Source organism: Lissotriton vulgaris, chromosome 5 (assembly GCF_964263255.1).
Source record: "Lissotriton vulgaris chromosome 5, aLisVul1.2, whole genome shotgun sequence".
In the NCBI taxonomy this organism is placed as follows: domain Eukaryota; kingdom Metazoa; phylum Chordata; class Amphibia; order Caudata; family Salamandridae; genus Lissotriton; species Lissotriton vulgaris.
Genome location: NC_141693.1, coordinates 1,184,021,226 through 1,184,047,188, shown reverse-complemented (window position 1 = coordinate 1,184,047,188; position 25,963 = coordinate 1,184,021,226). Strand labels below are relative to the sequence as shown.

Here is a 25,963-nt window from a genome sequence, read left to right as displayed (position 1 = left end):
TCCGTGGACTGGGCAACAAGATCAACAGAGGGCTAGTCCTACAATATTTGAAACGCCACGCGCCTGCGGTGGCCTTACTTCAAGAAATGCACCTGACGGGCCCGTCCTGTAAAGCTATGGACAGGTGGGGATTTCGAATGGTAGTGCATTCTGAGTTTTCCTCTGGGTCGTGGGAAGTAGGTATTTTAGTATGAAAGCAATTTTCACTGTTAATTAAATGCACATGGACGGATGATTGCGGCTATTGCCTGCCAATGGGAGGGACAGGCCCTTAATATAGTGTCTAAATACATACCTCCAGCACTCCACCGAGTGGCCCTCCCAGCCTTTAGTGAATTCTTGCTCATCCTTCCAGAGGGGGAACTCATAATTCGGGGTGATTTTAATGCTAATATTTGCGAGACCCTAGACCGCCACCCCCCAAAGCCCAAAGTACTGGAACCTCCTGACTGGCAGGATTTGTAGACGCACTTGGTCTAATGGATGATTGGCGCTACCGTCACCCATCAACTCAACGGTTTTCCTTTCACTCCGGGGTACACAACATCCTCTCGAGGATTGACTACTTTTTCACATTAGCAGATAGTTTGCATAATATTGTAGACATTGGTACCCTACCCAGGGGCATTTCGGATCATTCCCCTATTGCTCACATACACGTATCTCCACACGGTGAGACGTTGCATCTACCCCATATACCCCAGTTACCTACATAATCCCTAAATTCTCAAGGACATCACTAACACAGCACACACTACTTTCAAGAAAATGTACAGGTAGTCTGGTTCCGGTCCATCCTCTGGGAGACCTACAAAACAGTTGTCCGTGGCCAAGCCATTGCCTCCATTGTGGGTTATAAGCTCGAAAAGAGCAAATTGTTGGAAACCATGGAATAAGGACTATGTCAGGCCGAGGAACACCACACACAAAACCCGACAACAGGATCGGCCCACTTCCTACGTCTTAAACAGCAGGAGTATAGGGAATATCTTAAAAGAGACGGTTAAGACCAGGTTTCGAGACACACAGCATAAGATATATGAAATTGGTGATACGGCAGGAAAACATCTGGCCTTGCTCGATAAGAGGGAATGGGGTAATCAGTGGATTGCACAATTACGAACAGGGGAGGGCGAATCTATAATGGATCCCCAGGGAATAGTAAAGAAACTAGCTAAACACTTTCAGCAAGTATATACCTCGACATCCAAGACAACGATCAAGGAATCACAAGCTTTCCTTAAAGAGATCCACATGCCCAAACTAACACCCGAGGTGGTCCTCACGCTTGAAGCTGACCTTACGGTGGATGAAATACAATTAGCTATTGGGGCCATACAATCAGGAAAAGCAGTGGGACCCATAGAACTCAAAAAAACAACTAGCACAATCGCCCCATATCTTTTAAATATGTATCTAGAAAGTCTGTAGGCGAAGGAGTTCCCACAGGATCAACGCACGGCCACCATAGTGACGATCCCCAAACCGGGTAAAGCTCCCGAGGACTTTACCTCATACTGCTCAATATCACTGATTAATACTTAAGATAAAATCCTCGCTAAACTCCTTGCAACTAGATTAACACCCCATCTCGCTGCCCTAATACACCCTGACCTATCGGGTTTTATGCTGGATTAAACACGGCCCTCAATCTGAGATGCGTACATGGGGTGATGGCCCGTATACCCTATATCCAAGAAGCAGCCGTTATCCTCTCCTTGGACGCCCCTATGGCGTTTGTTATGGTGGAGAGGTCCTTCCTGTTTGCGGTCTTGAAGCTGTTGGGTTTTGGCGCCAAATTTTGTGCGTGTGTGCACTTGCTCTACTCAAAGCCTTTGGCTCATGTTACAGCAAACGGTCACATATCAGAAGATGTTCTGCTTGGGCGAGGAATACGTCAGGGGTGTACCCTCTCACCATTACTATTCACCCTCGTTTTGGAGCCCTTGGCAGCATGGATTAGGTGGGAACTAACTATCTAAGGGCTCAAATGGGCGGCGGACTGGGAGCATCGCATCTCCCTATATGCAGATGATGTGTTATTATATATGACATGGCCCAGGCAATCCATCTTAGTGCTCCTCAATATCTGTAACCTCTATGGCCAAGTCTCTGGCTACACCATTAAATGGTCTAAACCGATTATATATATACTTCACGGCCCACCACTGTAGCTCCCAAAAGGCTGTGCTTTGCAGATCACATAGAGCAGTTTAAGTTCTTAGGTATCCACATCACGCCTAGGCCAGATGAATTTATAAAAAAAAAAATTCATGCCTCCCCTGGAACCTCTCAAAAGTGACACAGTACACCGGCCCTACCATTGACGCTGCTTGGGGAAGCTGGACTTTTTAAAATGATTGCGCTCCCCAGGATTCTTTATGCTCTGGAGAATACTCCTTTTCTACTGCCACCAAACTACTTTAAAGCGATAACGGCGGAGGTTTCTAGTTTACTGTGGTGGAACAAACCGGCATGCGTTGCTATGGACAAATTGGTTGGTATGATGGAGGCATAGCTCTTCCCAACATACTGTTGTGTTACTGGGCCTTGCAGTTGAAAGTGCTTAATCAGTGAATACATGCCCCGCAAACATATCCAGCATTCAAAGCAGACAGATATGGGTTAGGAGAGGGAGGAGTCATGAGGGCGCTATATACCAAAAAGTGATCTACCCCCTATTCGGAACGGCGGCATATACAGTCCAGATTTGGTACACAGCACTTACGAAATTAGGCTGGAAGGGTTGGCCATTACCCAACTCACCCCACTTTGGGACACGCAGCGGCTAGGATGACTTAGAAATAGTAAAGGTTTCCACAGAAGGGATGCTGAAGGCATCTCTACGGTGGGTGACTTATGGATTAAGGGTGGGATGGCTACAATTGCACACCTGCAGGAACAATACGAGTTGGCACCCTCTGAAATATTCTGATACATACAGATCAGGCAACCACTTACGGCAGCTATACCACCTGGCACCGCACTACCGTAGGCCTCCCCCTGGAAGATAGGTTGCTGACTGACTACATGGATAAAAAGGCTACCTCTCTTACTTACCGTAAACTTTTCACCAATTTACTGAATCCAATGCACTCTTTACACATAAAATAGTCCGCTGAGCTGGGGGAATTAGATGACACGGACTGGAAGAAGGCACTCTCATCTCCGCGTGAAGTAGCAATACCCTCACGATTGAGACTGATACAACTGAAGATACTGCACCGCACATACTATACCAGGGTGACATTACATAAGATAGGGAATAAATAGAACACACAGCACTGGATCTTTGTACCGGTGTGTATATTCTCCTTACTGGTTTTATTAAGGTAGTTAACCACACCATTAAAAATGACTTGTGGACTACCTAACTTTTTTAATTATCACCTTTTTTACGCCTGCACTCCACCTAAGCCCTCACACCCACATGCACCAACTGCAGGAACAAAAGATCTCCGACAAAGAGCCCCTTTGCGGGTGCCCATCAGACATTGCACCGCCAGTCTGACGAGGAGCAAAACCCAGATGATGAAGCTTGACACCTAGCTTGCTGGGTGTGTTAGGGTTTTATTTCCAAAAGGGGGCTTCCCCCTCCTTTCCCACCTTTGCTTGGTCCTCTTATTCTTTCCCACCTTTGGGGAACAGTGTATCCTTTTTGTTTGACAAGATAGGGAATGTCACAAATCCGTTTTTTGTTTGAGAGACTGTTGGGAGGAGGGTACGTTCTATCACACCCTGTGGCACTGTCCGCAGATAAAGCCATACTGGACAGCGGTAATGCAAACTATATCCCAAGTTGGTGAAGTCTCACTTATGCCGGAGAACAAAAGATGTTTATTGAACATCAGGGAGCCCACAGATCTTACCCATGCAGCACAAGATTGGGCGACCCTCGGAATAATGTTAGCCAAACACAATTTAGCTAGATTGTGGGGCTCACAGTATTCGCCAAAGCTCCATGACTGGTGCACAGATATGGATGAGGTCATGGTGGCAGAAAAAGCTGCATATGTCCACCGGGGCTGTCCCCACAAATAGGAGAGAATATGGGGAGCATTGAACAAATATAGAGGATATATTTGTACTCCGCCTATGACAGCATCTGCTGAAGGTTCTGTATGAGGGAGGTGATGGGAAACCAGGGGATTTAGATTGTTCAATCTCATATTTACTGAATTAACTGTATTGTTGATGTGTATGTGCCATCAGAATTTGTACCAAACAAACAGCAACATTTTTTCAATTTGTAATGAGTTTTTCAAACTGCCCATTTCTTAACAAACAGAATTTATAAAAAAACAAAAAAAAAACTCTTTCATCATATTCAGACTTCCAAAACATGGCTACAATCAAAGAGATCAGAGGCATTCAATTTAAACACAACATACTCAATTCCCACCAATTTCAATTTTGCTGGTTGATGAGACAAATACTTTTGCTGAAATTTTGATACTATATTCATATGTTCCTAATGTTCTTCACAATGGATTGAAATCACGAGACTATTATGCAAATGAAGGAACACAAACTGTTTAGAAATATTTGCGAATATTAAACCAATTTCATATTGAAAAATGGCCGGAGCATTGTACAAACCAATTGACATTACACTGTATTCATAATGCCAAATAGGAGTGTAAAGCACTATTGTCAACTCATTGCCATTCTTTGTTTTTGGAAGATGAAAATCACCCTTTAAATCAAGTTTGATTGAAACTTGTCTTCCTTGAACAAATGTCCAAAAAGCATTGACTAGATGTAAACAGTATATATCCTTGATAATGGTCTGATTTAAGCTTCTACAATCAATACAAGGTTGGGATTTAGGCCTCTTGGGGTGAAGGTTTGTAAATGGTCCAGCGGGGCCAAAGATGGCACAGTTAACATATTCTGTAATTGTCCTGTACATAAGCCCTTATTATCACCTTCTCTTTCTCAGTTAAAGAATAGATATGTCCAAAAGGAACAACAGCCTCAGGTTTAATTGGAATGCATCAATTTATATTAAATATAAAGAGGAAGTGAACACACTTTAGGATTGGATACAAATGGAGAAAAGGTACAAGTACTGCAGTGGTACAGAAGAAGAATTAACCTCATCTAATCAAATTCGGAGTACTATACCTAATCACCCAGTGCCCAATAACTTACACAGGCATAACCGTGATCATAGCAAGACTGTGATGACAAAGATGTTGTTAGAGTATAATAGATTAATGTTCCTTCACCAAGGAATTCCTAAAATGCCACTGTAATTAGAAGAGGCGATAATGTCAGAAGGTAACCCTTCTACATAATCTCCAAATAAGACTTGAGATGGAGCAGATATCTTTCAACTGTGTTCTAAAGTTAATGGTGAGCCAGCACTTCAAATAACTTCTTAACTCTCTTGGGAATGTTATTTTTAGTGGCTCACTGTCTATCAACAAGCATCCCATGTGTTACTATCCAACAATGCTACTACTGAGATATCTGTAGGTCCAAAAAAGTATCCATTAACATGACCCTTGGCATTTACTGAAATTGTGAGACCTGAAAAACCTTAAATGTTTCCACTCTTAAACTGACAAACGTTCTTAATTGACTTTTAATCAACGTGGAGTCAGTAGAGAGGAGACTGTTGTATGTAATTCTTTTTAATGGTAAACCATATGTAATTAAATATCAAAATGTTGTTAATGTATCTTGGGAGGGGGAAACCCAACAATTCCATATTTGAATACTTCATCGGTGTCCATATATCTTTTTAGTCAACTTCGGTGAAAATTGTACAGCATTTGTTTGACATAAGTTTTCACACTTTTACATAGGGGAGAATCTCTGGAACAAGTTAGGCTAACATGATTCACAAGTTATGTTTAAATTAGGGCAGGTGTTTATGTCCCACACTATGAAAGATCACAAGCTGCAACAAAAGTTTAGTGCTTCATTCATTCATTTTAATAGGATTTTGCCATTAACTACTTACAGACTGTGGTTGATCTATTTAATACAGGGACCGCCATAGGGATTAGGATGTCTGTTTCTGACTGCCGTTTTGGAAAGGGCCTTTGGGGACCCCAAGCAAGGCCCCCTGACCCCTGTGGGCCACTGCTGAGTGGCCCGTGAGGCACATGTAGTGTCCCCCTACACTACACATCCATGCACTGTGTGGCATGCACCACATTTTGCCTGGTACACGGTGCATGGATGTGCACAAAGTGCCTTTTTCGATTTTGCCTTGTGCTGTGGCCCTTTTCCTGGGCCACAGTGCATGCTGAATTAGGAAAAGGCATTTTCCAACCGTCTGCACGGTGGTATGATCATAATAGGGCAGGTGGGATAGTCGACTCATTGTCGGACGGACACCTGCCAACAGCGATGGCTATTGTAACGAGGGCCAGAATTTGGAACATCTATAACTGAACCTTAATGTATACAACAGTGAAAATACTTGAAGGTATACGATATGAAGCCTATGAGTCATAAAATAAACAGGGACTTGGTAAGAGGTAATATGGAAGAGGGGCAAATATTAAACTAAAAACGATATAAAAAAGCCTATTTACCAATTTTCCTTTCATACACCTAGACTCATATGCCCTCCTCCACAGAGACATGGCTTGGATTGCTCACTTTGAGGTCCCCCAGATCTGATCAGCATCTTGAAGGGGCACAACTAACTTTAGGAGTGGGGGTACATCAATGGGTGGTGGGCCCCCTTCAAACCCAGAAATACAAGGCAAGGATGAGAGGTGGGAGAAGAGGAACTTCACAGGACTAGGATCCCTGGGGAGGGTCTGCACTGCAGGTGACACAAGGTCCAGTGGTACTCTCTGCCTTAAGATTCTTTTTTACCACTGAAAATTTTGTCCACAGTGCTAACTTATAAAATATTCATAATAGCAGTAGAGGATGAGGATGTCACTGCTGTGGATTTGTAGGCAGGAGCTGTGGTTGCAAAACGTGAGAGAAGGCAAAGTAAATAGAAAAAATAAAAAAGTAACAGTTCATTGTGTATCTTGAATGGGAATTCTTGCACATTGGAAAGCGCAGAAGGAAAGAACTAAACAACTAAAAAAAGAAGGGGAAACGAAAAAAGGATATAAGGAAGGATGAAATGGATAGAATTAAAGAAAGGCAGGGTGAAATAAAATGGGAATCAAATTGCAAAAAGACAGAAGGAAAATAAAACCAGAAAAAAGGACTCTGACCTTCCTATGCTTAAATGTTGTATGGCAGTTTCATCTCCATTGTTAATATAGTTCACACAAACTTGTTTTTGCAAAATTGCTTCCACTACCATGGCAGTACCAGTTTATTAAAACTGAAATGTTGGCCAACTGTCACATGATGGCGGGGCGGGCTTGTTTCTAAAATTAAAGAAACTGTTGGCATTATTGCACATGGTGCTGACTCTTCATGGCTGTGTCTGTACTGCTCTTCAAAGCAGTCTTGGGCCACCCTTTATTTGACAGGCCTTCTGATGGGCTGACCCATTGGTTCTGTGGCAGATATGTTACTGGTACTCTGGGATATTGGCTACAGGGTATTCAGACAAAATATTGAAATTAAAATATCGATATACAATAATATCGATGTTTTAAAATCGATGGTATAGAATATCGATGTGACATAATATCGATAGACAGAATATCAATATTAAGGTATGTATGTTAGTAATATCGAAATTTTGTTGTTTAGTGTTATGTATTTTATTATGTTGTTTATATGTTTGCTAAATATGTTTAGAAATGTATGTTTGAAAATTAGTTATTTTTTTTATATTTTGCGTTTAGTATTAGAGCGGGTTGTGGGTTTATAGGGGAATAGGGTGGGAAGTAATTTAATAATAATTAATTAATTAATATATATTTGTAAATATTTTTAATTAATAATTAATTGGTAATTAATTAAGACTAATTAGTTAATTACATTAATTAGATTTAATGTGCTAATATATTTAATTTAGTGTTATTGTTAATTAATAATTAATTGGTAATTAATTAATAATAATTAGTTAATTAAATTATTTAGATTTAATGTGCTAAGATATTTAATTTATTGTTATTGTTAATTAATAATTAATTTGTAAATAAATAATATTAAGTAGTAAATTACATTAATTAGAGTTAATGTGTTAATATTTTTATTTTATAATTTTTTGTTATTTTTAATTAATATTAATTGGTCATTAATAATTATTAAGTGATTACATGATGTGATTTATTTATGTGTAGTGGGTTGTGTGTTTATAGGGGAATAGGGTGTTATATAATTACATGTAATTAATTAAAGAGATTGTATTTATTTATTGGTATTTATTGTTAATTAATTGGTAATTAATAAGTGTTAATTAGTTCATTTATACTTACATCAATTTAATAATATTTATTGTTATTAATTGATTAATTGAAACTTTTATTAATTGTGTTTTTTTTATGTTTAGTGTGTTGTGTGTTACAGGGTGAGTAGTGTGGGAAGTAATTTAAAACCTACGCAATCCAACGCTTTCCCTACTGTTGCACCCTCTGGAGTGGGAATAGTAATTTTTACCCCTACGCTATCCAACGCTTTCCCTACTGTTGCACCCCCTGGATTGGGAATAGTAAATTTTACCCGTACGCTACCCAACGCTTTCCCTACTGTTGTACCCTCTGGAGTGGGAATAGTAATTTGTACCCCTACGCTATCCAACGCTTTCTCTACTGTTGCACCCTCTGGAGTGGGAATAGTAATTTTAACCCCTACGCTATCCAACACTTTCCCTACTGTTGCACTCTCTGGAGTGGGAATAGTAATTTTTCCCCTACGCTATCCAACGCTTTCCCTACTGTTGCATCCTCTGGAGTGGGAATAGTAATTTTTACCCCTACCCTATCCAACGCTTTCCCTACTGTTGCACCCTCTGGAGTGGGAATAGTAATTTTTACCCCTACGCTATCCAACGCTTTCCCTACTGTTGCACCCCCTGGATTGGGAATAGTAAATTTTACCCGTACGCTACCCAACGCTTTCCCTACTGTTGTACCCTCTGGAGTGGGAATAGTAATTTGTACCCCTACGCTATCCAACGCTTTCTCTACTGTTGCACCCTCTGGAGTGGGAATAGTAATTTTAACCCCTACGCTATCCAACACTTTCCCTACTGTTGCACTCTCTGGAGTGGGAATAGTAATTTTTTCCCTACGCTATCCAACGCTTTCCCTACTGTTGCATCCTCTGGAGTGGGAATAGTAATTTTTACCCCTACCCTATCCAACGCTTTCCCTACTGTTGCACCCTCTGGAGTGGGAATAGTAATTTTTACCCCTACGCTATCCAACGCTTTCCCTACTGTTGCACTCTCTGGAGTGGGAATAGTAATTTTTACCCCTACGCTATCCAATGCTTTCCCTACTGTTGCACCCTCTGGAGTGGGAATAGTAATTTAAACCCCTACGCTATCCAACGTTTTCCCTACTGTTGCACCCTCTGGAGTGGGAATAGTAATTTAAACCCCTACACTATCCAACGCTTTCCCTACTGTTGCACTCTCTGGAGTGGGAATAGTAATTTTTACCCCTACTCTATCCAACGCTTTCCCTACTATTGCACCCTCTGGAGTGGGAATAGTAATTTTTACCCCTACGCTATCCAACGCTTTCCCTACTGTTGCACCCTCTGGAGTGGGAATAGTAATTTAAATCCCTACGCTATCCAACGCTTTCCCTACTGTTGCACTCTCTGGAGTGGGAATAGTAATTTAAACCCCTACGCTATCCAACGCTTTCCCTACTGTTGCACCCTCTGAAGTGGGGATAGTAATTTTTACCCCTATGCTATCCAACGCTTTCCCTACTGTTGCACTGTCTGGAGTGGGAATAGTAATTTAAAGCCCTACGCTATCCAACGCTTTCCCTACTGTTGCACTCTCTGGAGTGGGAATAGTAATTTAAACACCTACGCTATCCAACGCTTTTTCTACTGTTGTAATATGTGGAGTAAGTATATTTATAAATGTATATGTAGAATGTTAAATTTATTTTAAATGTATATGTATTAGTTATAATTTTTTAAATATGTTTTAATGTTTTTATTTAATATTTGTACAATTATATGTATTTTTAAAATAATTTTAAATATTATTAATACATTTAAAAAAACAATATTTTTAATTTCGATATTTTTGTACTACGATATTATTTTTTCGATATTTTTGTACTTACCATTATGTAGATATAACTTCGATATTTTTGATTTCGATATTTTTGTGTCGATATTTTTGTATGGAGATATTCTGTCTGTCGATATTATGTCATAGATTCGGCTACAGAGGCAGCTGAGGCTTTCCCACCAGAAACTTGGCAGTTAACCCTGGCAGTTAACCCATCTCTAAAAGAGAAAAGTGGGTGCGGCAGGGTGAAAGCCCCACCAATTTATGGTGGTGTTTATGCTTCAACAATTCATAGATGAGCACTTTAACCTTCTCATCTTTAATTTGTATAGAGTTTGAACTCTGACTAGTGGGCAATCCGTTCCTTTTTGGGCCGCTTGTTTTCACATGTATTCTTGACTGTGGTTGCATCGTTCACTATGAATGGTGCACATAAATTAGGATTTGATCCAAGCTTCAAAATTCGATAGGGTTACATTTCCTCTGGATGTGAACCAACGTGTTGTTTGTTTTTATTTCAACTGTTGCCTATCAATGGAATTTTTGGGATAGTTTAACTCTATATATATCTATATGCATAAGTGCAAAAGTCCTCTCATGACCATCCTTGCACTAGTGTCCAGTGAAGATCACTATATCTTTAGAGTCGTCTAGGGCCTTTTACTAGATGCAACTGGGAAATATATCCAAGCCCCATCATCACCTTCTTGTGCCACTTGTTAAACTCGGCCTCCCACAATTACATCCAAGAGCACTCTAAGGCGAATCCTAGTAATGCACCTATAAGTGCTCTTCAGTATGACATGCATATGATACTCTCTTCTTTAATTTATTTGAACATGATAATTATATCAAAGGCCATACCTGGTGAAGTGTTTTTTCTGGTAGTTGCTGTGGTTTTCTGAGCTGTAAAAGAGAGGAATATACATGAATTAAGGAGATACATTTAGCCTTCCGTTGGTATTTTACAGAGGAAATTTTGCAATTCTGTAGCTATTTATGGTATTTATAAAGCATGAACATAGCTGTAAAACAAAGTGGTGGCGATGTGTATTGCCACCAGGTAAATAGTGAATTGTCGTTGCTATTTACACAGAAATTGGCAAAACAGCATAGATTATGTACTAGCAAAATAATATCACTATTTAGTTGACTGCCGAGTAAAAAGGAGATAATTTTCACTGTTTGGCTAGCAGCCTTGCAAATAGTAAAATTGTGACTGTTTCCAAGGCAGCTGGCTATATAGCAGATATTATGCACTAGTTGTTTAGGAGCCATACAAACCATTATACAACTTCACTATTTTCTGGGCTGCAGGCTACATGGCAGAGATTATGCACTGTTTGTCCAGAGACACCTTCACCATCTACCACTCACAAACTAAGTAGCAGTGATTATGCACAATTTAACACTTAGTCATTCAATAAATTCGCTGGCTATCTGGCAAATAGCAAAAACAATTCAAGAATTTCCTGATTGCTGGTGACATAGGAGGGATTATACACTATAAGGCCTGCGCCTGTGAAAAGAGCAAATAATCTCTCCTTTTTACCATGCTGCTGGGTAAATAGCAAAGATTATGCATGATTTGGCCAATGGGATGGTTGTGGAGAGAAACACTATTTATTTAGGGACCGGCCCAGCTCAGTCTTTCATTAGTGCAAGGTAAATAAATATTTGCATCACTTACCGTACCCAATGATTTCTGGGAGTGACAAACCTGCTCTGCTTCAAGCTAGGGATATGGGGAGGGTCCATTACAAATTCCAAACATAGAGGCAGAATAGATGTAGAACAAAATAGCAATGATGGGTGAAGTCATTCTGAATGGTGAATGGGATCACAATTCAATAGACATCCTTGCTTTGACAATGCAGACCATCGGTCTACAACCATGCTTATCCATATTCTCGATTTGTTTTGTTTTTTAATCCAGGCAAGCACAGTATGTTCTTATGAAAGTAGATTAAGAAGACTTGTGGCATGGCTTGGGTAATAAAATTGCAAACTACTTTTGCACTGCCCTTGTCCACACTCCCTCATGTTAGCATTCGCATAAATACTACTGTGCAAAGATTCCTCTAGTTGAATTGCCTCCATCTTGACTATCCGTTCAAACTCCACACCTCCCATTTTCACATCTCCATCACAACTATACATCAAATTTCTTGATTTTGAAAAGGACTGACAGTATCCTTTTACAGCCTATGGCATATACTGAGAGCTGGTTCAATTTCCAGGATGTCAAAGGCAATTAATGGATTTGAGGGCACAGTCAGATCTAGAAATTTAAGGAGACTCAGAAAAAATGGTAGAGGAAGATATGGTTCCACATCTAGCTGAGTAAACAAAGTGAAGCACTGTCTTGGAGGCCAATAAAGGGCTATGATCATGATTGAAGCACTCCACCGCCAAATACTCCGAAGCACCTTCTAGAGGAGGGGAAGCAGAGGGAGGGAACACAACAGAGCCTGTGGCCATGGAATCACCAAATGGTCACCATAACCCAGGCTTTCACATAAGCTCCCTCTGTTCAGAATTTGGGGAGAAGACTGATAATTGGCAGCCCAAAGTCATCCACCAGCAACTGAAAGGTCTGAGGAGTCAGGTGAAATTATGCAGAGGGATGAAGATTGCAATTTAGGCAGTCTGCATGGGAATGGGCAGACCCAAGAATATAAACAGCACTGAGTGAGCAAAGATGAGCCTCCACCCATGTAAGAATGTCCATGGCTAAAGACCAAAGAGCTACAGAGTGTTTCCATCCCCCGCCGGTTTACATAAGCCTTCACTACCAGGCTGTCTGTCCTGATTAGAACTGGTTTCTGCAGTAGGAGTGCATCCCCAATGGTAGCCAATTCTCTCAAATTTGAAGAGTTCAGTCTCTCCAAAGTTGAGCACTGCCCCTGAACCTCCCACTCATTCAATGTGGCACTCTATCCAACAATCTTAGCCCTTCTAGGAGATTCATAAGAAAAAGCCAGTACTGACAACCTTGACAAATGAGTGGTGTCACTGGTATCTGAATGTTGTGTTTCAGGGAAGACAGAGGCCAATAGGATAGAACATGGAGCACCAATGGTTTGAGGTGGAACTGAGCACATGGAACCACTGCCGTACATGAGGACCTACGTCCCTGTATATGCAGCTGTTGTCTGGCCAAGGCTGACAGCTGCTTAAGTAACCAAAGGTGATGTTGCTGGGGACTCAACATTCTGTTCTCCAGAAGAAAAACATTTGCACTCTTGGAATCGAAATGCACCCCATGAACTGTTACTGGTGAGCTGGAAGGAGTTGTGAACTGTCCTTGTTGAGAAGATGACCCAGCAAAGACAATACTTGAATGGTCCGTTGGACACCCTCCAGTGCATTAAAAAAAGAAGATGCAACATTTAGACAGCTGTCTAGATATGGATATACTTGTTCTCCAAGTAAATGCAAATGAGCAACAACTGGAGTGAGTACCTTTGTGAAGACCCTGGGGAGGAGGAGAGGCCGGAACGCAGTACTCGAAATTGAAAATATTCCATCCCCTCTGCGAAATGAAGGAACTTCAGAGAACTGTGATGATTGGGTATGTGTAAGTGTAGCGTGCCCATCTAGCCCCTTGTGAAACTGCAGGAATTATTTGCTGCGGTGTCACCGTTTTGAAAGAGAGGCATTGCACAATACTGTTGAGGAACTTTAGACCCATAATTGGATAAAATGGGCCATCTGTCTTGGGTAACAGAATATAAGCCTTGCCAATGTTGGTGGAGTGGGCATTGCAAGAAAGTTTGAACCACTAGGCGAATCACCAGCAATTTCTGTGGATCCTTTGGGAGAAGGATTTTCACAAAATAGGGTTCTTGAGGGGGAGTGTGAAAAGAAATTTGATATATGTGACAGACAATCTAGAGAACACATCTGTCAGACACCAATTTCTGCCTCTTTTGAAAAAAAGTGGACCATTGGTTCTCCCACCATAGAGGCGTGATTGTCATTTAAGCTGGTGGGGCTGCTACTTAGACTACAACTGTAGTTGGGATGTTCCTCCAGCTGCAGAGATTGAGGCACCTGCTGCTGTGGCTGAAGACCACATGAAGTCAAAAGAAGCATAAGAGAGAAATTGAGCTAAAATGTCTATATTAGTTAAAATTTCATTATTATCCTTCTGTTCATGATGGGCATCAAATAACAGTTGGAAGTCTTCCAAAAGAGCACGAGATAAATATGTCGCATGTGTAGCCGCCTGAAGTGAAAAATTGGAGATTACATATGCTCTTTTTGAAGTTGTTTCCGCTTTCCTTTCAGTAGCATCTGATAAAGACTCATACTTAAATACCAAAGAGGAAGGGGAGACCATGCTGGGCATAATTGTGTTGACATTCGGTATTTTATGACTTTTTTATTAATTTATTAAAAAAGACAGCAAGACACAATGTTTTACCAAAGAATGAGGGAAACTTGTTTTATGAAGTTCCTTCCCTTTTTGCAGAGAAATGTTTTCAGCCACATAATGAATAGGCAAATCATCAGCCACAGGAGACTTCATTGGGAGAAGAAGTTGCCCTCCTGGACTTGCTTTTCCTGAAAACTCAAGATGTATCTCACAAACTTTAACCCCTTCAACACTGATGACGAGCTGGGCTCGTCATGGCGTAGCCTCCTTGCACACTGATGACGAGCCCAGCTCGTCACGTAAAGTGCGTTTTAAAAAATCTCAGCGTACGAGCGGAATTCCGCTCGCACGCATGAGGTTAACATGTCCTGGAACTGTATACCTTGAACATGTCTGCCCCATGTGACCCACATCAGGATCATCATTATCGTTTGGGTCTAGTTTCCGATGCTTAGCAGCTGGTTGTGTCAAAGCTGCTGCCACACCCTCACCAATCATAGCCTCTAAATCATTGTCTGAAGCAGTCAACATCTCGTCAGTTTCAGCTTGGCCAGCATCCAAAGTAGTAGCATCGCCTCTATAGTAGCGTAAAGCACACTAAAGCAGCAACCTCTGCCTTTATATAGGTTGCTAATCAACCAAATCTGCTCTCATGAGAGGACACAGCAAGCTAAAGCCAGCAAATTCAGCTGTGTTCTTACTGAGACAACAAAGAAAGAGCAGAACGCCCATCCATGAAGGCAAGCAAAGACATGCCCAACATCAACAACATCAGGCTTCCTGCTCCTGGTGGATGAGCGTCACACACACCGACAAGCCAAACGAAAGCTAAAGCAAATCAAGGCAAATCAAGGCAGCAACATCATGAAGTTATTAAACCTACCACCTTTAAGCAAAGGGTCCAACACTTGCATCGGGTAGTGTCACCTGTTCCGAATTTATTTATTTCGCTATCTTGGTATAGCACGCAGCTCACCTCTGGAGGAGTATGTTGGCACGGTGTTGATCAGACAACCAAGGACATTCTAAAAGAGCCAGGTTTTTATCATCTTCTTGAAGTTTATAAAAGCTGGGCAGATATGAAGATGAAGAGGGAGTTTATTCCAGTGGTATGAGGCCATAGCAGAAAAGGATTTTCCCCCAAATCTTGGGGTGCGAATGCTTGGAATCTGCAAAAGTGCTTTATTTGAGGACCTTAGCTGTCTGGGGGCATGTAGTGATTGAGTACGGATAGGCTGGGTGGGCCTTGTAAAGTGCCTTACTTTTGGGACAGCAAAGTTTGAAAAACAACCCACTTTCTGATAGGCAACCAATGCAGTTATCTTAAGATGGGAGTAGAGGACGACTGTGTATGTGTCGGTAGATTGCAGATCAGTCATGCCTCTGTGGTCAGCAAGTTGTCATTTACTGCTACCAGTAAAGAATTTCCATAGCCCATGGTTATGAGATCTCAATGAGGGGTTTTCTGGAAGTGTCGAGAAGTCAAGGGAAAGCTTTTGTTGGAGCCTCATTGTGGCAAAACAAGTGCGGCATGTGGCATTGACTTGCTCTTTCATGGAGATTGGTCTATTTTCACTTTAAGGTTTTTCAACACCTGATTTAGTGCAGGTGCTGGACCAAATTCTGGGGGCCACCAGTTGACTGACCATATCTTGTTGGCTTTGCCAAATAACATGAAGGAAGGAAAGACAGGAAGTGCAATGGGGAGAGTGCTTCTATTCCATTGGGACTTCAGTTATAAATAGAAGAAAGCTTGGGAAGACTTTCTTTCACAGGAGTCAGGCCTCACAGTAACAACTATGACAAAGAGGACCACCGTAAGGGTAATGTCGCTTTTTTAATGTTGCAGAAATAAACGTCTTGTATCATTGTGTAATTTTATTTTAAAATGTTACTAGATTTAAAAGTACAGATTTGTGGAAGTTTATAAAACTTAGTGAGAAAGCGGCACCCTGGCAGCAGCAGGGAAAATGTCCATGGGGCATTACTAGGCAGCCTCCGGTTGGCGGTATTTTGTTTACTTGCTGATACTCAGGATGTTGGAAGAGACAGCTCCTAATGGTGTTAGGCCAATGTAGTTTATTCCCTGTAGCCCAGTCTCCCTGGACTGTGGCGGCATGCGGATCGGCTAAAGATATCTGTGATCTAAGGTTACAATGTATCTAGGATGTACCACACTGATTGTTAAACACAAAATATTTTGTTTGTGGTTTCCACTTAAGCACTGGTATAAGCCTTGGATGGGACGTTATTGAAGTGACTCGCATATAACAATAGGAGGACAGGTTGGCAGAATATGAGGTTAGAGCCCAGATTGCAGCAGTGACGTAAATAGGAATCCACGTATGAGGTGGACTCAACGGGAAATTTGTACTATCTTATTTAGAGGTGCTCTAGTGGGACACTGCCAGACCTTGCATAATAATTTATGAAAGCCAGATGCGAAAGAAAGTTTTGTAGAGGCCATATTATTGCCTACACCCAGCTCTAAAACCTTTTGGATTTTACTGACCAATAGGACGGACATCAGGATTATGCCCGTGGGTCTGTGTGGAACACTTTGAGCTGAATTCAGCATATGAATACTGGGACTGAGGATTTTTTTATGGATACCACGACGCAAAAATAAATGCGGTGGATTTTCGATTTTGGCCTTTTGACTCCTATGTTTATGCCTTGAAAAAGTCTAAGAAAAAGACGAAACAGGTGTCGGCTAATCGTGTGCTGGGAGTTTTAATACTTTTATAACATGAATCAAGACTGCTAAACATCATGAAGAATGAACTCTCTGGATTTCGTTTTTAGTCGAATATTGTTGCGCCTTGTCTCTTTATAGTTTAGGGTTATACACGGCTAAGGGGTTGACTCACCCAACCAATATAAAATAAGGACTAATGGTGTGCTGCAAGAGCCTCAATTTTTGTGTTTAGATTCTTGAACATTGATTTGTGCTGGTAACACTGTTAGGTAGTGGTTGTTTGGGGCCAATTTAGCACCCATGAATATAAATATAGTGGAGGTCCTTTATTTTCACCCTAAATCATTGCAAGACTACGCTATTCTTATTGAATGTGCAGACATTTCCCTGTAAGGGAACACTACTACTTTTTTTTTTAATGTCGTAGTTTATTCCCTGTAGCTTGTGGGGGGAACGACTTGATGTAACGGAACATGCAGCAGGAGGGGGACTTCCAGTTGGAGGGTGCTGAGCACTGAAGTGACCAAATGAGCATTTAAGGGTTTCTTTAGATGTGGAGAGATAAACACTGTTCTGGAACTGACCTCTTAACAAGAGAAGCGTTAATGAGATGTTTGATACCCTATTGACAATAATCCATGATACCTAAAGCTGGGCAATGCTCAGTCTGAAGGATGTTTGTTCAATGAGTGCATTTCTCATAAAAAAACACCAAAGGACAACAAAACAAAACAGGGGTTTAACGCTTTTGCTGCTAGGTTTTTTCACCCCTAAGCTTAGCCTTCTTTTCTATATTTGGGGCTTGTTCGGGCTCAGGCCCCTGTAACCTTTTTTCCACATAAGGTACCCACACCAAATTGTCATCCTTTTCTTCCAACATCCTAAGGATTTTAAAGGTACCCAGGGTTTCTGGATTTCCCTGGAGGGGATATAGAAATTAGCTCAAATACAGCAACATTTTTTTTTGGGGGGGGGGGAGTGCTGTAGAAGAAAGCATCTGTTTTTTAACCTGCAAAGGGTTTGTGGTACTGAAATCACCATATTCCAAATTTTCAGGGACAGGCTAACTTTTTTTAGAAAACCAAAATTTGCTGCACAGAGTCTGCATTTTACTGGGACATAGCCTATTTTTCCTATTTTTTGTACTTTCAACCTTCTTCTAGTCAGTGGTAGAAATGGGTGTGAAAACAGTAAAGGATCCTGGAAAGATATACATATCTGAAAATAAGGGAGCATTCTGAATTCAGCAAAGGGTCTTTTGTGTTGATCCTTAAACTTTTTCCTTTAGAAACTACCAGTTAAAGTATAGGAAATAGGTCATTATTTAAAAAAAAAAAGTCATTTGTGCAACGCTTTCACCTGTAACTCTTTTAACCCATTCCCTGCTCATGACGAGCTCAGCTCGTCATGAGGCACAGTGGAGCTGTGCTTATGACGAGCTGAGCACGTCATGAACAATGGTATATCTTACTTTGCAGCACAGGAGGGGAAAACCTCTAGCAGCCACGGTGTTAAGAATGGCAGATTGTTTAAAGAAATATACCGTTATGTCCGCTGGACCCTTATAGTTGTGTTGATATATAGGACTTGTAGGTTCACTAAGAACCTGAGGTATCAAGAGTCAGTACCTGAGCTGCCCCTTGCAATGGTTTTTCAATGTGTAGTGAGTATATAGCAATTCATTTTGTAAAACATAAAGAGTGAAAAATACGTATCAAGGACACCTATGTATTTCTGAAATGGAACAAAATATAGCGTTTTAAATAAGCATGGGCTGAAAAGTCGTTCCGCTTGCGGAATTTGCGGATTTTCCGCGATTTCGCGATCAGCGAATCTCGCGAAATCGCAATAAAATCCGCGAATCAGCGGAGACGAATTTTCAGCCAAGCACTTACAGGGTTACAGCATTAGGTGCAAAAGTTGAAGCTAATTTTTTATAACCTTTTACAAAAGGGTTACAAAGAAATTAACTTCAACTTGGGCACCTGCTGCTGTAAGCCTGTAAGTGCTTCCTGGCGCCTCATTGCCTACTTGTAACTATTCTCTGACCCTGCTCTGACCCTTGAAGCAGGGTCAGAGAATAGTTACAAGTAGGCAATGAGGCGCCTGTCACGAAAATTAAGCCTCAACAGGAAGCACTGACAGATATAAAAACAAGCATTTGCAATGCAATAGGTCTTGCATTAGGAAAGTTTGAGCTATTGGTCTTGTAAATGATAATTTTTTTTATTTATGTGTTGGTTTTGAAAATATCTAAATTAATAGCTTTGTCATTTACAATGCCAATAGTTATAACTTTCACAAATGTGACACCTATAGCATTTGTAATGCAACATGTTTTGTATTTACGTGACTTAGATGTATTGATATTACAAATTACAATGGCTTTTAATTTTTTTAAATAATTAATACTTAAATAAAAGTGATTTTAATTTATAATGGCAATAGCTTAAACTTTTGTAAATAACTTTTGTGAAGATTATGTTCAGCGTATTTTATTGTGACGAAACTCCAAGAACAGAAGTGAAATACTAACATCTTTTTGTGACATTTGTAATAAAGCTTGAAACATTGAGAGAACATATTTGAACCAGTTGTTGTTGAATGGTTCCACAGATTGATGCTGGGGTGGTGCTGAGTGGTGCTGTGGTGGTGCTGAGTGGTGCTGTGGTGATGCTGAGTGGTGCTGTGGTAGTGCTGAGTGATACTGTGATGGTGCTGAGTGATGCTGGGGTGGTGCTGAGTGGTGCTGTGGTGGTGCTGAGTGATGCTGAGGCGGTGCTGAGTGATGCTGTGGTGGTACTGAGTGGTGCTGTGGTGCTGCTGAGTGATAATGTGGTGGCGCTGAGTGGTGCTGTGGTGGTGCTGAGTGGTGCTGTGGTGGTGCTGAGTGATGCTGTGATGGTGCTGAGTGATGCTGTGGTGGTGCTGAGTGGTGCTGTGGTGGTGCTGAGTGATAATGTGGTGGCGCTGAGTGATGCTGTGGTGGCGGTGAGTGATGCTGTGGTGGCGCTGAGTGGTGCTGTGGTCGTGCTGAGTGGTGCTGTGGTGGTGCTGAGTGATACTGTGGTGGTGCTGAGTGGTGCTGTGGTGGTGCTGAGTGATGCTGTGGTGGTGCTGAGTGATGCTGTGGTGGTGCTGAGTGGTGCTGTGGTGTTGCTGATTGATAATGTGGTGGTGCTGAGTGATGCTGTGGTGGTGCTGAGTGGTGCTGTGGTGGTGCTGAGTGATAATGTGGTGGTGCTGTGTGATAATGTGGTGGTGCTGAGTGATGCTGGGGTAGCGCTTAGTGATGATGTGGTGATGCAGAGGGCAGAAAGGCAGAAAAAGCAGTCTAACAAAGGGCAGAAGGGCAGAAAAACAAGTGAAAAACAAGTCTAACAGAGGGCAGAAGGGCACAAAAAACCAGTCTAACAGAGGACAGAAGGGCAGAAAAACAAGGGAAAAACGAGTCTAACAGAGGGCAGAAGGGCACAAAAAACGAGTCTAACAGGGGGCAGAAAGGCAGAAAAACAAGTCTAACAGAGGGCAGAAGGGCACAAAAAACGAGTCTAACAGAGGGCAGAAGGGCAGAAAAACAGGGGAATAACAGAGGGCAGAAGGGCACAGAAAACGAGTCTAACAGAGGGCAAAAGGGCAGAAAAACAAGGGAAAAATGAGTATAACAGAGTGGAAGAAGGGCACAAAAAACGAGTCTAACAGAGGGCAAAGGGCAGAAAAACAAGGGAAAAACAAGTCTAACAGAGGGCAGAAGGGCACAAAAAACGAGTCTAACAGGAGGCAGAATGAATCCCGCCCTTTGTGTTTGTCCACGAAGATGCCACCGTTTTGTGCAATACCTCTACTCAACTGGAGTACTTTCTACTGTCTAATCAGTAAGTGCTCCCTCGTTGGCTAAATGTATAGGGGCAGATTTACAATAACTGGCGCATCCCCAGGGATGTGGCAGTTATTGTGCGCCGCAGCTCTGCCACCCATGGTCCGCCGCATTTACAATGCGGCGTAACATGTGGCAAAAAGGGCACAGATGCGTCATGCATCTGTGCCGTAAATCTCCAGCAATGCTCTGGGGGGCCCTATCTCCCCAATGCTGCGTCAAGCCTTGCGCCTGCTTCATGCAGGCGCAGGGTTTTGACGCAGCATTGGCCTAAAAGTGACTGAGTGAAATCTTGTAGATTTCACTCAGCCAATTTTAGAAGGCGTTCCTGCGCAGGAACGTCCTCCCCTGCGCCGGAACGCCTCCTGATGGCGCAGGGCTGTAAAACGTGACGCATCTCTCCGCATTACTGGACGCAGCTCCAGCAATGCTCTGGGGGGCCCTATCTCCCCAATGCTGCGTCAAGCCTTGCGCCTGCTTCAAGCAGGCACAGGGTTTTGATGCAGAATTGGCCTAAAAGTGACTGAGTGAAATCTTGTAGATTTCACTCAGCCATTTTCAGGAGCGTTCCTGCACAGGAACGACCTCCCCTGCGCCGGAACGCCTCCTGATGGCGCAGGGCTTTACAATGTGACGCATCTCTCAGATGCGTCACGTTGTTAATACCCAGCACCATGGCGCATCTTTTGTGCTGCCGCTGCGTCACAAAAGTGACGCAACTGTGGCGCAAAAGAGGTGCAAGCGGCTTGTAAATCTGCCCCATAGTGCTTTTACTACACTGTAGCTGTGTAAAGGGCCAGAAGATGTGTCTCCAGTGACCATGTGTGCCTGTGCCTGTGTTACAGGCACACATGGTCACTGGAGACACGTCTTCTGGCCCTTTACGCAACTGCAGTGTAGTAAAAGCACTATACATTTACCCAATGAGGGAGCACTTACTGGATTAGCCAGTAGAAAGTACTCAAGGGCAAATCGGAAAAAAATCAGCGATTTTGCCGGAAAATTTGCGAATTCGCGGATTTTTTTCCCAATTTAGTGGGGAAATCCGCGAATTCGCGGAATGCGAATTTGCAAATTTTGCCCATGCTTAGTTTTAAAGCAGTAGTTATTTGCACATCTCCCAAATTGTGGGTACCCATACTAGCATATGAATTAGAGAACATTTTTCAAAATAACTTCTTTTTTACACATTGTCTTACATTTGGAAGGAAGAAATGCATAGAAAATCAATTGGTACTAACACTTGTTCTACTTTTCTGTGTTCCCCAAGTCTCCTGATAAAAAATGGTACCTCACTGGTGCGGGTAGGTCTAGCGCTTGCAATAGGAACAGCCCAAAACTTACATTGGGCACATCACATTTTTCCAGTGAAAACAGACCCTTTTTTGCAGTGTGCCTAGCTGTGGATTTTGGACCATCGCTCTGCCGGCACCTAGGGAAACATAGAAAACCTGTACATGTTTAAAAACTAGGTGCACAGGGAAATCCAGGATTGGGTGACTTTTGTGGATCTCTCTGTGTTATGTTACCCAGAATCCTTTGCAAACTCAAACTTAGTAAAATAAACACATTTTCAGAATTTCTGTGATGGAAAGTTCTGGAATCTGCGAGGAGCCACAAACTTCCACCCACCCAGCTTTCCCCAAGTCTCCTGATGAAAAGGGTACCCACTTGCGTGGGTAGGGTTAGTGCCAGTGACATGAAAGGCCCCAAAATGCATCTTGGGCACATCACATTTTTCAGATGAAAACGGACCCTGTTTCCTCAATGTGCCTAGCTGTGGATTTTGGACCCTCACTCTGTCGGCCTCCAGGGAAACCTAGCAAACCTGTACATTTTTTAACACTAGACTCCAAGGGAAATCTAGGATGGGGTGACATGTGTGGCTTTCACCAGGATCTGTTACCCAGAATCCCTTGCAAACCCTCAGGGTATGTAAAAAAACAATTTACCTGAATTTTTTATGATGGAAAATTCTGGAAGCTGCGAGGAGCCACACACTTCCACCCACCCAGTATTTCCGCAAGTCTCCCGATAAAAATGATACCTCACTTTTGTGGGTAGTACAGAGCTGCTGCGTCAGAAAATGGCCCAAAACACAACTTGACACCACATTTTTTCAGTGAAAACAGACTTTTTTTCGCAAGGTGCCTAGCTGTAGATTTTGGACCCTTGCTCTGCCAACACCTAGGGAAACCTCCACCCACCCAGCATTCCCCCTAGTCTCCGGATAAGACGGCTGCCTGGATCCCCCAATGTTTTCCTATCCAGAATCCACTGCAAACCTCAAATTTAGCTAACAAATCAAATTTTTCTCACATTTCCATTTGAGGTCATTACGCCGGCACAACTTTTCTACAACCCATTGTTCCCCTCTGTCTCCCGAATAAAACGATGCCTCACTTGTGTGGGTGCTCTAAGCGCTTGTGACTGAGAAGGACCAAAAACATAAAAATGGAGGGGATAGCACAGCATACTCCAAGCGCTATATTTTTGCTAATATAAGTTTTAGGCAGGTTCTGCATTGGATAGCCCCACAAGTGAAGTATCATTTTATCAGACGACCAAGGGGAACGCTGAATGGTATTGATGCCGGAGCAGTGATACCACGCAGAAATGTGAGAAAAATATGTTTTTTTAGCTAAATTTGAGGTTTGCAGGGGATTCTGGGAAGGAAAACATTGAGGGATCCAGACAAGCCACACATCCCTTGACTCCCCTGGGTGTCTAGTTTCTTAACCTGGGACTAAAAATGCAGGTGATGCCCTCACAAAACCAGATAGTTTTGCGATCGATAATTTTGAAGTCTCCACTGTACATTTTGGGTCATTTCCTGTTGATGACACTAGGCCTACCCACACAAGTGAGGTTTCATTTTGATCGGGAGACCTAGTGGAACGCTGGGTGGTAGGAAATTTGTGGTGGCCCGGTGATCCCAAGACTTTCCCACACAGAAAATGTGAGAATGGGATTTGTTTTAGCTAAATTTGAAGTTTGCAGGGGATTATGGGTAGGAAAATGTTGGGAGATCCATGCAAGCTACACGTCCCTGCACTCCCCTGGGTGTCTAGTTTTCTGTAATGTCTGGGTTGGGGAGGTTTCGCTAGAGGGCCGCTGAGCCCTGGACCGATAATGCAGGTGACTCCCCTGCATTAACTAGGTAGTGTTGCAATAGATAGATGGGCATTTGAGCTTTTGGTCCCAGGCTTGCAGACATCTAAGGGAACTAAAAAAAACAGACATTTCTGAAAATTGGACACCTGTGGTAGTCGAGGGAGCTGTGGCTTGCATTGATCCCCCAAAACCTTCCTTCCAAGAATCCGCTGCAAATCTCCAATTAAGCTATAAAGTCTCATTATCCTCTAATATCTGTGTGGGTAAGTTGTGGAATCACTGCAGGTCACAAATTTCCTAACACTCAGCATTCCCCTCAGTCTCCTGATAAGAATGATTACTTACTTGTGATGATGGGTCAAGTGCCTGTGACATGGAAGGGCCAAAAATGTGTAGAGATTGAGGGGCACCCAAAGCAGATCCAAAAGGGAAGTTTGTATACATGTTCTTAGGCTGATGCTACTATGGGAACCCACACAAGTAAGGTATCTTCTTTCTTGGAGACCAAGGGGAGCACTGGGTGGTAGGAAATGTGTGCCTTTGCAGTGATCCTACAACGTACTCACACAGAAATGTGATGAAAATATGTATTTGTAAGTAAATTTGAGGTTTGCAAGGGATTCTGAGAAGGAAAATGCTGGGGAACCATGCAAGCCACACCACCGGACTAGAGTCAGTGCACACACACCACCATCCACACACACCATCAGCCATTCACCATCTACGCACACCGTCAGCTAAGCGCCATCCATGCACACAGCCAGCCAAGCACCATCCACGTACACCGCCAGCCAATGACCATCCATGCACACAGTCAGCCAAGCACTATCCATGAACACCACCAGTCAAGCTCCACCCACGGTCTCTGCCAGCCAATTGCTATCCCCGCACACTGCCAGCCAAGCGCCATCCCCGCACACAGCCAGCCAAGCACCATCCATGCACACCGTCAGCCAAGCGCCAGTCCACGTACACGCCAGCCAAGCACCACTCCACACACACCATCAGGCAAGCACCAGTGAAGTAGTGTGGCTCACTGGTTAGAGGCGGCAGACCCGAGAGCAGAGGACGGGCCGGGACCAGGGTTCGATTCCCGGCGCGGCAGGTTTCTGGACCAGGGTCAGCGGACTCGATAATTCTCTCGCCTCGGTGCCCACTCTGATCAGCGATCACACTCGGCAACTCTGGGCATTAGCTTGCCTCATCTTCACTAACGGCCCCACCAGACCGCCGGGGATGCCTGGTCTCACCCTGGAGATACCCATTAAGGGACCATCTCTCAGGGAAGCCAGGAAGGGTTTCGCAGCGGTCGAATCGCCTTGGGACCCTCCGGGTAAGTAGTGCGCTATATAAATGCCTATACATTACATTACATTACATTACACTCCATGCACACCACCAGACAGGCCCCAATCTTTCACACACAGCCATCAAGCATGAGTCCACATACACCATTAGCCAAGTGCAAGTCCACACATACAGCCAGCAAAATGCCAGCCAAAGGTCAGTGCACACAGACCGTCGGCCAAACGCCAGTTCAAACATACATAACGTTTCCCTGGTTTCTTTTGGTTTTCTGCCACTGATTTGGGGCAAATGAGACTAAGAATATCACTAAAACAGCCAAGACTTGTGCCTAATAAAGGGGGAGCACCCCTTGCCTATGGGGCTTCTCCCTGACATACCCATAAACATATCCCTGGTACCTAGTTGGGTTTCTGTCCCCCAGGGGGAGCAGATCAGGGGCTGTTGGCT

The 25,963-nt window shown here is 42.8% G+C and overlaps 2 protein-coding genes across 2 annotated transcripts in view; both read right to left on the bottom strand.

Annotated features, from left to right (window-relative positions):
• The window catches only part of LOC147712229 (scavenger receptor cysteine-rich domain-containing protein DMBT1-like), a 1,653,398-nt gene that overhangs the window by 1,063,948 nt on the left and 563,487 nt on the right, over positions 1-25,963 (bottom strand). The gene's annotated exons all lie outside the window — the stretch shown is intronic.
• LOC147712233 (scavenger receptor cysteine-rich domain-containing protein DMBT1-like) overlaps positions 1-25,963 on the bottom strand; it is a 147,462-nt gene that overhangs the window by 119,146 nt on the left and 2,353 nt on the right. The window contains exon 3 of the mRNA XM_086922979.1: positions 11,003-11,044. The gene's annotated coding sequence lies outside the window, so the exon portion shown is untranslated. The remainder of the gene's footprint in view (positions 1-11,002; positions 11,045-25,963) is intronic.